The 12,526-nt window shown below is 38.2% G+C and overlaps 1 protein-coding gene across 9 annotated transcripts in view; it reads right to left on the bottom strand.

The window, feature by feature from the left end:
* Window positions 1-12,526, bottom strand: part of LPAR1 (lysophosphatidic acid receptor 1) — a 135,514-nt gene that overhangs the window by 88,498 nt on the left and 34,490 nt on the right. Inside the window, exon 1 of one of the 9 annotated variants that reach the window (XM_077769860.1) lies at window positions 3,141-3,182. The exons of 7 other annotated variants lie outside the window; for them this stretch is intronic. The gene's annotated coding sequence lies outside the window, so the exon portion shown is untranslated. Of the gene's footprint in view, window positions 1-3,140; window positions 3,183-12,526 lie in introns of those variants that run through there. One more of the 9 variants, XM_077769859.1, reaches the window with a different exon arrangement.

The raw sequence follows: 12,526 nt of genomic DNA on the forward strand, positions 1-12,526 counted from the left end.
TGGGAGCATACATATTTATATTAGTGGAAGTGAGGGGAAGGAGAAAAGGGAAGAAAAGAGAGTAAATGGGAAAGCGGGCAAAGTATCCAAAAAGCTGGCCAGAATATACAAGTCTATGGCTATGATAAGAAAAGTGTGAGTTCAGCCCAGAATAACAGTTTGTAACAGCAAAGGGTTCTGTTAACACGGGCATCTAGAAATTTATGCTGTGTAAAGAATTAATACTAAGGGCAAAGATTTTGCTACAAGGATATTTAACGCATTATCATATATGAATGGCAAATTTCAGAAACAATCTAAACATCCAGTACTACCATACGTGCCAATCAAGTTATTAAAACGATGTTTACATACACTTTAATTTTATATGATAAAAATTTATACAATTTTTATACCATAAAATTAAATTGTATTGAGATTATATATCTATATATCTCCCCCATTTGGAAAAGCATACAAGGATAATACATATGTATTTATTAAGCCCCGAGGTGGTAGTGATCACTCAGAATATCCTGTTTTCCCAGAGAATAGGACAGCACTCAAAGAATTATGGGCACATGTTAAAAGAACAAGGAAATTAGCTTGAAGGGCACCCTCTTGGCCCAAAATAAAAATTTCAAGCTTCAAAATAAATGACAGTAACAGATTTATAACCCTTTAAAGGTTAAATTTATAACCCTTTAAATACAATAGAAATCCATAACTTCATTTTTATATAAATAAACTAATAGAACTTTGGCAAGAAATGAGATATTGACATAGACTCAAATACTTTCCCACAAAATTCTTATTCATTAAAAAGGAAAATCCATAACTTTATAGTGGAGAAGTCTGGAAGACACCACCTTAATCGTCATCAAAGTGAACATTGCAGGAAACTGGAATAAATTGACATGTGCCGCCTGACAGGACCCAGTGAGAAGAACACAGCATCACTTCTGTCACACTCCTGTCAAAGTTTCAAAATCTGAACTTAATCGGAAGGAAACAGGGGTCCAACCCAAACTGAGGGACATGCTACAAAATAACTTTCCTATGATCTCTAAAAGATCAGGTCACAAAAGGGAGAAAAACACTGAGGAACTGTTCCATGTTAAAGGAGACAAACAAGAGACACGAGAAACTAATACAACTCAAGAGCCTGGACTGGATCCTTTGCTTTAAAGGATCTTCTTGAGACAACTTGGGGAAAGTTCAGCGAGATGTGAAAATTAGCCGACATACAATAATGATGTTTGTCTCCTAATTTTGACGGTGGTTTTGTGACTACGTGAAGAACATCTTTGTATGTAGGGAAATATCAAGTATTTGAGGTGTCAAGGCATCATGTCAATAATTCACTCTTAACTGACCCAATGAGATAAAAAGTCGCTTTGAACTTCTGTACTCTATTTGCAACTTTTCTGTAAGTTTGAAAGAGGAGGGAGAGTGGGGGTGAGGAGGGAAGAAGCAGGAGGGGCAGGAGCTCCCACCATGGAAAAGAAAATGTGTTTAATTGGAAGGGAGTGTTCCTGTGTCACCATTTAACAAACGCATGGACAGGCCCGAAAATAAATTAAATTTTTAAAAATGAAATCTGGTCAGGAGTTACTGTTACAAATTACACGACTACCCCAGACACACATGTGCTTGATTTTAGAGAAGACAGGAAAAGATGTCTCAGACAAATGGCTGAGTAGAAGAGGCATGTTGCCAAAAGTCAAAGAGGTCTTTTGAAAAAGGAGAAGTCTGGACCACAGCAAACAGTGCAGGCAGCATCATACCACCAAGGTTTGCCTTATTTTCAAAGCGGAAGAAGTATTATAGTATCAAAGAGATGCATTTATATGTAACGCAAAAAAAGGAAAAGGCAGATGCCCCAGCAATGTGGAATTAAGACGTCTTCTGTTTCCAGGATACAGGGGAAATGTGACAAGGGACCATGTTCTTTGAAGATGGTGGATTATGAAATTTCTTCTGCCTACCAGTGAGAATAATCTCTTCCAGATGCTGCTTGGCCCACAATGTGCTATTCAAAAATACGAACATTTTATTTATTTTCAAATTTGCGAGAGCTAATCTCTAATTAAACTGGAGATAAGTTACCTTTGGGGAAAAGAAAAAAAAGAAGAAAAAAAAAAAACCTATACATCCTAAGTCTAGACTTAGACATCCTGCCCAAAGTTTGGGGGGGTGGGGGTGAATAAAGGCCATTGAATACAATACTAGTTATCTACTTTGCCATGGGAAAAGTGAGGCACTTAATTTAATTTCCTTTCCTGTTCTCCACATATACCACTTTCCCTCAGCGAGGTCCCTCCTGGCAATATCTCTTTAAAAACAGACTTCTTTAGAACAGTAAGTATAGAGCGAAACCTCAAGAACACTAGGATTGTGCTCCAGCGTGAATTATTCCCAGCTGGGCTGAGGATACGTAAATACCTTCGTTTCCTGAGAATTCACGTCCTTGCTTCTGCCAACTTGAGAGGTCAGTAAGGAAAGGCTGGCCTCGTTCATTAATACAGCAATTTTATGAGTAACATTTCAAATATTATCATCCCTGTTGAAGAAATTAGGAATGTGGAGCAAAGGGAATTAAAGGGTCCTGCTGGGTTCACAATGATTTAGTAACTATGAAAACAAACAAACAAAAAAGGGCCCCTCCCAAACTTACATGGATGGCAGTCTAAGTCTTGTCCTTTTATGAAAGGGTTTTAAATGTGACAGTGGATGTCTTTAAAAACTATTGTTGAAGCTGCTTATCACGAAAGCAGCAGAAAATGGAAAGGAAAAGCAGCCTTTTTGTATAAACTGCAGAGATAATAAAACCACAAAGTAGCCACAAAACCCCTATGCCTGAGATGTGACCTAAAAACCAGCTGGAGACCTAAAAACAGCTGTGAGATACCACTTGAAAGACTTCTAAGCATCTCACCATCAGTCTGAAAAACGCTGTCCTACTTGTCCAGAAACATCACAGGGGGAAATCCAAATATGTAAAGAATGGAGAGTGTCATTCAGAAAAACGTCTCATTAATGTAGAAAGGTTATTATATGGCTAAGCCAAAGAGAAGAGGAAGCATTATAAAATTTAAAAGAGAATCTTGGTGTAAAAGGAAGCAGAAAAAGAAAAGCCGTTTTTGCTAAACTGATGTTACCTGAAAAATCTGGGAGAAGGAAAACAACCAGAGACTCAGCGGCTGCAGTTTCTACCTGACCAAGAATTTCCTGGGGCTTAAAAAGGAAGGAGTGTGCTGTAGGGCCGGGGTTAGTGTGGTTGCTGTTTTCAGCCAAGTCATGGAGATAAAATAAGCAGGCACATCTATAAATCCTTTGTGTTCCAAGATTTCTTCATTGTACACTACTGTGGTTCTGGGCTCCCGGAAACTGAGTGTGGTGTGTGCTCAGTCCACTACAGCTGAGCGGCTCCAGAGGGAAGAGGAAATGGCCACCTCTCTAAAGAGCCATCCCTGTTTGAGTGGTGGCTGTGGAGGGGACCAGGATGACAAGCAAGGACTCTTCTCCTGCTGGGGCCTGATGGTTTCGTTTTGGAGCCTGATCTCAGATCCATGTTACATGAACTCCTCTCAGCTGGAGTCTGTAGCACCACACTGATTTCTTTTGGCCCCAGTCCCGCATTGCAGCTGTTTGTACTTATTTGAGGTATGGTGTATTTTGAAACAAAATGAACCAGATTTCCCCTACTGCCTATGTCAGTGCCTGGTAATGGAAAACATTAACTCTTTTACAACCAGGATACTGACAAATATAGTATACCCATCATATGCAGGAAAATACAAAGGAGAAAGGGACCCAGAGCTGGGAGAGGTTCTCCAGATGAGCTTATTTCAAAGCAAAGAGAAGATATTCCATTACTTACATAGTTTCTGGACCCTATCCATCTCCAAACAAGTTTCAGCCAGCTTGCAGAAGGTTTAAAAGAAAAGGAGTCATAAGTTTGAATGATTATATGCCAACAAATTGGACAATCTAGAAGAAACAGACATATTCCTAGAAACATACAACCTACCAAGACCGAATCATAAAGAAATAGAAAATTTGAGCAAACCAAACACAAGCAAGGAAATAGCAACAGTAATCAAAAACATCCCTGCAAAGAAAAGACCAGGACTGATAGTTTTGCTGGTAAATTCTACCAAACACTTAAAAAACAATGAATGCCAATCCTTCTCAAACACTTCCAAAAAACTGTGCTCCAAAACTCATTTTATAAGTGCAACGTTACCCTGATACCAAAGCCATGTAGAGATACTATAAGAAAACATAAGTCAATATCCCTGATAAACACAGGTGCAAAAATTGTCAAAACTTTAGCAAACCAAATCCAATCGCACATTAAAAGGATCATACACCATGATCAAGTGGGATTTAACACTGGGATGCAAGGATGGTTCAATGTCCATAAATCAGTAAGCATGATACAATCACGTTCACAAAGGATAAAAATGATCCTCTCAACAGATGAAGAAAAAGCATTTGACAAAATTCTACATCTGCTCATAACAAAAACTCTCAACAAATTGGGAATAGAAGGAACATACCTCAAAATAATAAAGACCAATTTGTAGCAACATGGATGGAACTTGAGGGTGTTATGCTGAGTGAAATGAGTCAGGCAGAGAAGGACAGATACTATACATCTGCATGTATAGGTGGATTAGGAGGAACTTAACGGAGGACCATGGGAGAGAAGAAGGGGGAAAAACAGTTGGGGAGAGGGAGGGAGGCAAACCATGACTCTTGAATGCTGAGAACAAACTGAGGGGTGATGGGGGTGGGGGAGAAGGGAAGGGCGGTGATGGGCATGAAGGAGGGCACTTGTTGGGATGAGCACTGGGTGTTATATGGAAACCAATTTGACAATAAACTATTTAATAAATAAATAAATAATAAAGGCCACATATGACAAACCCACAACTAACATTATTATGCTTGAAAGGTTGAAAGCTTTCCCACGAAGATCAGGAATGAGGCAAGGATGCCCACTTTCACCACTCCTATATAAAGCACTGGAAGTTCTAATTAAGGCAATTAGGCAAAAAGAGAAGGCATCCAAATCAGAAAGGAAGAAAAGTTGCCTCTATTTGCAGATGATATAATCTTTTTTTTTTTTAATTTTTTTTTAAGGTTTTTTTTTTTTTTTTTTATTTCTAGAGAGAGAGAGAGCGTGAGCAGGGGAGGGTCAGAGAGAGAGGGAGTCACAGACTGAAACAGGCTCCAGGCTCTGAGCTGGCAGTCAGCACAGAGCCCGACGCGGGGCTCAAACCCACGAACCGCGAGATCATGACCTAAGCGAAAGTCGGACGCTTAACCGACTAAGCCACCCAGGCGCCCCATAGATGATATAATCTTATACATAGAAAAAAATCAAAGACCCCACCAAAAATGTATTGGAATAAATTCAGTAAAGTTGCAGGATATAAAATCAATAAACAAAAATTATTTGTTTCTACATATGAACAACCAACTACCTCAAAAAGAAATAAAGAAACCAATCCCATTTATAATGGCATTAAAAACAACAAAATGCTTAAGAATTACTATTTGACGAAGACAGCAAAAAGAACTATACGCTGAAAATTAGAAGACTGATGAAGGCACAAATGAAAGATATCCTGTGTTTGAGAATAAGGATTAATATTATTAGAATGTCCATACTACCAAAAGCCATCTAACAAGTCAATGCATTCTCTATCAATTTTCCTATAGCATTTTTCATAGTAATAGAAAAAAATCCTAAAATTCATATGGAATCACAAAAGACCCAAATAGTCATAGCAGTCCTGAGAAAGAACAATAAACATAGAGGCACACGATTCCTGATTTCAAATTTTATTACAAGCTATAATAGTCAAAATAATATTGTTTTGACATAAAAACAAATACATAGGCATCTGACACAGAATTAAGGCTTGAGAAATAAGACCACAATTAATGATTAATTATGATCAATTGATATATGACAAGGAATCTAAGAATACACAGTGTGGGGAAGGATAGTCTTTTCATCAAATGGTGTTAAGAAATTTGGACATCCACGTACAAAAATAAGAACGAAACCGTACCCATCTTACACTATTCACAAAAATTAACTCAAAATGAATTATAGACTTACATATAAAACCAAAACTATAAAACCACTAGACAAAAAAAAAGGGAAGAGCTCCTTGAAATTGGCCTTGGCACCAATTTTTTGGATAGGACACCAAAAGCACAAACAATAAAAGCAATAATAAACAAGTGAGACTATATCAAACTAAAAAGTCTCTGCACAGCAAAAGAAACAATCAGCAAAATGAAAAGCCACCTGCAGAATGGGAGAAAAAATTGCAAAGCATCCATCTGATAAAGGAATAATATCTAAAATATATAAGGAACTCATACAACTCAATGGCAAAAACAAAAAATGTGATTTTAAAAATAGGACATGAAAAAATAAAAGGACCTGAATAGACATATTTCCAAAGATATACAAACAGCCAATGGATACCCGAAAAGATGCTCAACAGCACTCATCATCAGGGAGATGCAGATCAAGCCCACAATGAGATATCACCTCACACCTGCAGAATGGCTGTTATCAAAAAGACAAGAGGCAGTGGAGAAAAAGGAACCCTCATGCACTCTTGGTGGGAATGTAAATTGGTGCAGTCACTGTGGAAAACAGTATGGAGGTTACTCAATTAAAAATAGAAATACCAAGGGTGCCTGGGTGGCTCAGTCAGTTAAACGTCTGGCTTGGGCTCACGGTTCATGCGTTCGAGCCCCACGTTGAGCTCTGTGCTAAGAGCCAGCTCAGAGCCTGGAGCCTGCTTTGGATTCTGTGTCTCCCTCTCTCTCTGACCTTCCCCTGCTCACGCTGTCTCTCTCTCTCTCTCAGAAATAAATTTAAAAAACATTAAAAAAAAAAAAAAGAAATACCATAAGATCTAGTAATCCCACTTCAGTCCTTATATCTAAAGGAAATAAAACAAAAAAATATCTGCACTGCCTTTTTATGGCAACATTAATAGCCAGATATGGAAACAACCTAACTATCCATGGACAGATGAATGGCTAAAGGAAATGTGTTGTATCCACGTACAATGGAATATTATTCAGCCATAAAAAGGGGAAATCCTGCCTTTGATGACATTGATAGGCCCTGAGGTCATTACACTAAATGATGTATGTCAGACAGGAAAAGAGAAATATTGTATGCCCTCACTTATATGTCAAATCTAAAACAGGGAACTCATAGAAATAGTGAGTAGAATAGGGGTGGCCAGGGGCCAGGGAGTGAGGGAAATGGAGAGGTATAGGTCAAAGGGTACAAAATCCCAGCTATAAAATGACACGGTTCTGGGGATCTACACAGCATGGAGACTACAATTAGCATTTTGTATTATACACTTGCAAGTTGTTAAGAGAATGGATCTTAAATGTTATGACTACCAAAAACAAAATAATGAGATAATTATGTGAGATAATGGTTACATTAACTAACCTTATTACAGTAATAACTTTACAAAATAAACTTGCAAATCATCACGTTGTACATCTTAAACTTAGATAGCATTATAGGTAGATAATATCTCAGTAAAGCTAGGGGATCAGTGGGTAGTTCAGTAGGTTAACTTTCCAACTCTCGATTCCAGCTCAGGTCATGATCTCACGGTTGGTGACCTGGAGGCCCACATTGGACTCTACGCTGACAGTGTGGAGCCTGCTTGGGATTCTCTCTCCTTTTCTCTGTCCCTCGCCTGCTCACTCACTCGCTCTCGCTCTCGCTCTCTCTCTCTCCCCCTCCTCTCAAAATAAGTAAATTTTAAGTAGGTATTTTTTAAAAAATAAGTCAGAGAAAGGCAAATATGATTTCATTTATATGTGGAATTTAAGAAACAAATGAGAAAAGGGAAGAGGGGGAGAGAGAGAGAGTGAAATCAGCAAACAGACTCTTAACTATAGAAAACAAACTCCTCACCAAAGGGGAGGCAGGTGGGGGAATAAGTGATATAGGTGAAGGGGATTAAGTGCACACTTACCTTGATGACCACTAGGTAACAGAGAGAGTTGTTGAATCACTATATTGTACATCTGAAACTAATATAGCACTGTATGTTAACTATACTGGAATTAACATTAAAAATTTTAAAAATAAATAAAACTGGGGTTTTTTTGTTTTTTTATAATTTTTTTTAATTTACTTCTGAGAGACAGAGAGAGACAGTGCGAGCAGGGGAGGGTCAGAGAGAGAGGGAGATACAGAATCTGAAGCAGGCTCCAGGCTCTGAGCTGGCTGTCAGCACAGAGCCCGACACGGGGCTGGAAACCACGAACTATTGAGATCATGACCTGAGCCGAAGTCAGATGCTTAACTGACTGAGCCACCCAGGCGCCCCTTAAAAGTCTTCTTAAGTGGTTCTGAAGTAAATCTCTGATTACAAGCCACTATCATAAATCAGAGTTCTATAAAGACACTTGTCTTTATAGACAACACATTATATTCTACATGTATACTACTGAGTGATCTAATAGGACACAAGATGAGAGCAGAGGTTCCCAAAGCAGGCTTGGCCACAGAAAATAAAAACACGGATTCCTGGGCCCTACCCAAGGCTTACTGAAGGAGATTCTGTGTGGGTGTGAACCAAGAATCTGTATTTTTGCAAGTACCCAAAGTGAGCCCAGGTTGAAAGCCAGATGTGTTAACTACTGTAATAGACTAATGGTTCTCAAACTACAGCATCCAACATTCAGATTTCATTGGAGGGTTTGTTCAAACACCAGATGGCTGAGCGCCAATCTACTGAGTTTCTGATACGGCAGGTCTGGGATGGGGCAACAATTTGCACTTTGTAACAGGTTCTCAATTGATGCTGGCGGGGCTGCACCAGGGACTCCACTTTGAGAACCACTCAGTGAATTGTTCTTTTAATATAATAGTTACCTCAAATGGTCTTTAATACAACTAGAAAGTAGATAACTTAGGACTCCAGTCTCTGGTAAGTGTTTGAAGTGTAAGTATTCAAAGCTATTGATTAAAAAACAGGTTCATGTGCTTTTGATACTAGGCGTAAAAAGCAAATTTCGTCTTTTCTTTTAAAAACTAAGTTACACTGTAATCCAAACTGAGGACTACTTGCCAGCATTACCTTGATTCCAAAATCAGACAAAGACCCACTTAAAAGGAGAATTACTGGCAAATATCCCTGATGAACACGGATGCAAAAAGTCTCAACAAGATATTAGCAAACTGAACTCAACAGCACATGAAAAGAATTATTCACCATGATAAGTGGGATTTATTCCTGGGCTCCAGAGCTGGTTCAGTATTTACAAATAAGTCAACATGATACACTGCATTAATAAAAGAAAGGATAAGAACCATATGATCCTGTCAATGGATGCAGAAAAAGCATTTGACAAACACAGAATGCATTCTTGATAAAAAACCCTCCACAAAGTAGGGACAGATGGAACATACCTCAACGTCATGAAGGCCATATATGAAAGAACCATAGCTAATACCATCCTTAATGGAGAAAAACTGAGAGCCTTTCCCCTACTTATTCCCTAGGAAAAAGACAAGGATGTCCACTCTTAACATTACTGTTTAACATAGCACTAGAAGTGTTAGACTCAGCAATCAGACAACAAAAAGAAATATAAGGCAGCCAAAGCAGCCGGGAAGAAATCAAATTTCCACTATTTGCGGATGACGAGCTATTCTATGTAGAAAACCCGAAAGACCCCACCAAAAAATTGCTAGAACTAATACATGAATTCAGCAAAGTCGCAGGATATAAAAATCAATGTGTAGGAATCTGATGCTTTTCTACACATGAATAACGAAGCAGCAGAAAAAGAAATCAAGAAATCACTCCCCAACAATAAGATACCTGGGAATAAACCTAACTAAAGAGGTAAAAGATCTATACTCTGAAAACTAGAGAACACTTATGAGAGAAATTGAAGAGGACACAAAGAAATGGAAAAGCATTCCATGCTCACGGACTGAAAGAACAAACATTGTTAAAATGTCTATATTACCCAAAGTAATCTACACATTTATTGCACTCCCTATCAAAATACCACCAGCATTTTTCACAAAGCTAGAACAAACAATCCTAAAGAATGGAACTACAAAAGACCCGGAATAACCAAAGGTGGGGGGGGAGGGGAGGAAAAAAAGCAAAGCTGGAGGCATCACAATTCCAGATTTCAAGCTATATCACAAAGCTGCACAGTCATCAATACAGTATGGTACCAGCACAAATACAGACACCTAGATCAATGGAACAGAACAGAAAACCCAGAAATGGATCCACAACTATATAGTCAACTAACCTTCAACAAAGAAGGAAAGACTATCCAATGGGAAAAAAAAGATAGTCTTTTCAACAAATGGTGTTGGGAAAACTGGATGGTAACATGCAGAAGAATAAGACCAGACCAGTTTCTTACATCATACACAAAAATAAACTAAAAATGAATGAAAGACCTCAATGTGAGACAGGAAACAATCAAAATCCTACAGGAGATGACAGGCAACAAGCTCTTGGACCTCAGCCACAGCAACTTCTTACTAGACACGTCGTTCTAAAGGGAAGGGAAGCAAAAGCAAACATGAACTCCTAGGATCTCACCACACTAGAAAGCTTCTGCACTGCAAAGGAAACAATCAGCAAAACTAAAATGCCAACTGACAGAATGGGAGAGGATATTTGCAAATGACATATCAAATAAAGGGTTAATATCTAAAATCTAGAAAGAACTTATCAAACTCAATACCCAAAGAATAACACAATTAAGAAATGGACAGAAGACAGTAACAGACACTTTTCCAAAGAAGACATACAGATGGTTAACAGACACATGAAAAGATGCTCAACATCACTCATCATCAGGGAAGTACAAATCAAAACCAAAATGAGATACCACCTCACACCTGTCAGAATGGCTAAAATTAACAACATAAGAAAGGACAGGTGTTTGTGAGGATGTGGAGAAAGGAGAACCCTTTTGCACTGTTGGTGGGAATGTAAACTGGTGCAGCCACTCTGGAGAGCAATATGGAGGTTCCTCAAGAAACTAAAACTAGAACTACTCTATGATCGAGCAATTGCACTATTAGGTATTGTACCCAAAGGATACAAAAATACAGATGTGAAGGGGTACATACACCCCAATGTTTATAGCAGCATTATCAACAACAGTCAAACTATAGAGAGAGGCCAAACGTTCACTGACTGATGAACAGATAAAGAAGATGTGGTATATACACAATGGAATATTACTCAGCCATCAAGAAATGAAATCTTGCCATTTGCAAGGATATGGATGGAGCTAGAATGTATTTACCCTAAGTGAAATAAGTCAATCAGAGAAAGACAAATTGTATTATTTCACCCATATAGAAACAAAACGGATGAACCCAAGGGAAAACAAAAAGGGAAGAGAGGGAAATAAACCATAAGAGAATCTTAATAATAGAGAACAAACTTTGGGTTGATGGGGGAGGGGGGACTGGGCTAGATGGGTGATATACTAAAGAGGGCATTTGTTGTGAGGAATCACTGAATTCAATTCCTCAAACCAACATCTCTTTGTACGTTAACTAAAATTTAAATTTAGAAAAGGGGGGAAAATGAGGACAACTTTACCTATTCAATTATGAGGACTTCCAGAAATTTTCTTAGGAAGGACCTTTTGAATTATTTCAATAAAGACTAATTGAAACTCCAGAGACCAATGATGAAAAGATCTAGGTACAGGTGTTACCATTTATAAACCTTGAACATTAACAAAACATACTTATTGAAGCTACCAAGAACGTGTTATTTTTGAGCAGGACTCAATCCCAGTGTGTATCCACAAGAATAAGAGAGCTGAAAATGTACACACCACACCATTATACGAATTGACCCGGGGAACGAAACGATTTAATGCTGTCCATCTGAATGGTGAAAGGTGTATGCCAAAAGCAACAGCTTTCATATGGACAAAGTCAACAGCAAGCTCTCCTTAAAGGCAAGATCAGCCAACAGGTCTGAGGCTTCTTAAATTCATTTCCTGTTCATGAGCATGAGACCATACCATGGCTCTACTGTAAAGGAAATATCTGATTCATACAAAGGTTTTTTTTAAGTTGCTAATTATAATTTGTTTTAAAAAAAGGGGGAGTTGACACAGGTTTTATATCACTTGGAAATGAAATCTGATCTGTCAAAAGAAAATTCCTATACATTACATGATTCTCAGGGTGGCTGTTACTTATCCTCTTAAACACTGAAGTCTAAAATCTTTGAGATCAGCCAGTTCAACTCAAGATCCATTTCACTGGGATCAAAAGCTTTGGTTAATCAATGAATTGTGCAAGCGGTCATAAACTGACTTCTAAATAAAGATGACATCAGCCCAAATTCCTTGATCTGTCTCCAGCCAATTTTCAATTAAAATGTACACAAAGACAAGCAAAAATTCAACATGGCTCTGAAACCAAGAATAACAGCCTCCCATTAATTAAAAAAAAAAAAAATCC

This window comes from Crocuta crocuta, unplaced genomic scaffold (assembly GCF_008692635.1).
Source record: "Crocuta crocuta isolate KB4526 unplaced genomic scaffold, BGI_CrCroc_1.0 scaffold95, whole genome shotgun sequence".
NCBI classification, from domain to species: Eukaryota; Metazoa; Chordata; class Mammalia; order Carnivora; family Hyaenidae; genus Crocuta; species Crocuta crocuta.